Source organism: Hordeum vulgare, chromosome 1H, assembly GCF_904849725.1.
Source record: "Hordeum vulgare subsp. vulgare chromosome 1H, MorexV3_pseudomolecules_assembly, whole genome shotgun sequence".
Lineage (NCBI taxonomy): Eukaryota > Viridiplantae > Streptophyta > Magnoliopsida > Poales > Poaceae > Hordeum > Hordeum vulgare.
In genome coordinates, this window is record NC_058518.1 from 307,197,659 (window position 1) to 307,199,682 (window position 2,024).

The window sequence follows — 2,024 nt, forward strand, 5'->3', positions numbered from 1 at the left end:
TGCGCGTAGGAAAATTTTTGTTTCCCTTGCGAGGTTCCCCAACATAAATCCCCGAAAAGATTTTTTTGAGAACGGAAGAAGATCGGAGAACTTGGGAGCCAAGCCAGAGGAGCTCCAGGGGCCCCACAAGCCCCCACCCCCGCGGCCAGGGGGCGTGCCATCCAGGCTTGTGGCCCCCCTGGAGGTCCCCTGACCTAGATCTTTTGCCTATATAATCCCATAAATTCCATAAAATATCAAGAGATCATCGCAATCGCTTTTCCGCCGCCGCAAGCTTCTGTCTCCGCAAGATCCCATCTGGGGCACGTCCTGGTGCCCTGTCGGAGGGGGGATTCGAATACGGAGGGCTTCTTCATCAACACCATGACCTCTCCGATGATGCGTGAGTAGTTCACCATATACCTAGGGTTCATAGCTAGTAACTAGATGGCTTCTTCTCTCTCTTGGATCTTCAATACAAAGTTCTCCATGATCTTCATGGAGATCTATCCGATGTAATCTTCTTTTGCGGTGTTTTTGTTGAGATCCGATGAATTGTGGATTTATGATTAGATTATCTATGAATCTTATTTGAGTTTCTTCTGATCTCTCTTATGCATGATTTCATATCCTTGTAATTCTCTTCGAGTTGTGGGTTTTGTCTGGCCAACTAGATCTATGATTCTTGCAATGGGAGAAGTGCTTGGTTTTGGGTTCATACCGTGCGATGACCTCACCCAGTGACAGAAGGGGTAGCGAGGCACGCATCGTGGTGTTGCCATCAAGGCTAAAAAGATGGGGTTTTCATCATTGGTTTTAGATTATCCCTCTACATCATGTCATCTTGCTTAAAGCGTTACTCTGTTCGTCATGAACTCAATACACTAGATGCATGCTGGATAGCGGTCGATGTGTGGAGTAATAGTAGTAGATGCAGAAAGTATCGGTCTACTTGTCTCAGACGTGATGCCTATATGCATGATCATTGCCTTAGATATCATCATGACTTTGCGCGGTTCTATCAATTGCTCGACAGTAATTTGTTCACCCACCGTGATAGTTGTTATTATGAGAGAAGCCTCTAGTGAACACTATGGCCCCCAGGGTCTACTCCACACCATATTTTCAGCCTTACACTTTTTACTTCGTTGCACTTTCCGCCTTCAGATCTCACTTTGCAAACAATCTTGAAGGGATTGACAACCCCTTTGAAGCGTTGGGTGCAAGTTTGTTTGTGTTTGCGCAGGTACTTTGGACTTGACGAGGCCCTCCTTCTGGATCGATACCTTGGCTCTCAAACTGAGGGAAATACTTACTGCTCCTGTGATGCATCACCCTTTCCTCTTCAAGGGAAAAACCGACGCAAACCATAGAAGTAACAAGAAGAATTCCTAAGCGCCAGGGAAGGACTTTTGTTGCCGTAGCAGTCACCTTTTGCCACCCGAACCTCAACCGGCACCATCGGAGTTGATTTTGTTGCGACCCTGTGTGCGAAGGACGCCGAAATGAAGTTGTGTGTGCTGCCTGAATCCACTAGCAACAGCGTGACTTGGTTGCCTACCAACGCGCGGATACGAATGGTGTGTGGTGCATGGCCTCGAAAACTGCGTGCTGGAGGAGGAGCATCCAACAACTCCAAGGCATGAATCATGTCGTCAGTGAGGACCTCACCATGGTCTCCAAGTTGGATAGTGAGCAGTTGCATAGGTTGCTTGCAACAATGCTCCCGAGAGTAGCGGCCGCCACACTTGAAGCAGAGGTCATGCGCGCGCCGGTGATCATGCACCTGAGCTCACGCGCGAACTCATCGTTCACCGCGGCTAGGCGAGGGGCGGCCTACGGGCTCGCTGGAGTCGGTGGTCTGCTTGTAGGATGTAGGCGTGGACGTGGTTGTGGCATGTCCAATTCCTCCTTTTGAATTCGGGCTAGCACCGAGGCACGTGTGGTGCCTGACGGCGCCTGCAAGTGCACCGCTGCGCGAAGATCATCGCGAAGCCCGAGAAGAAATTGTGTGACAAAAAAATCGGGTTGAGCAAAGCATCCAG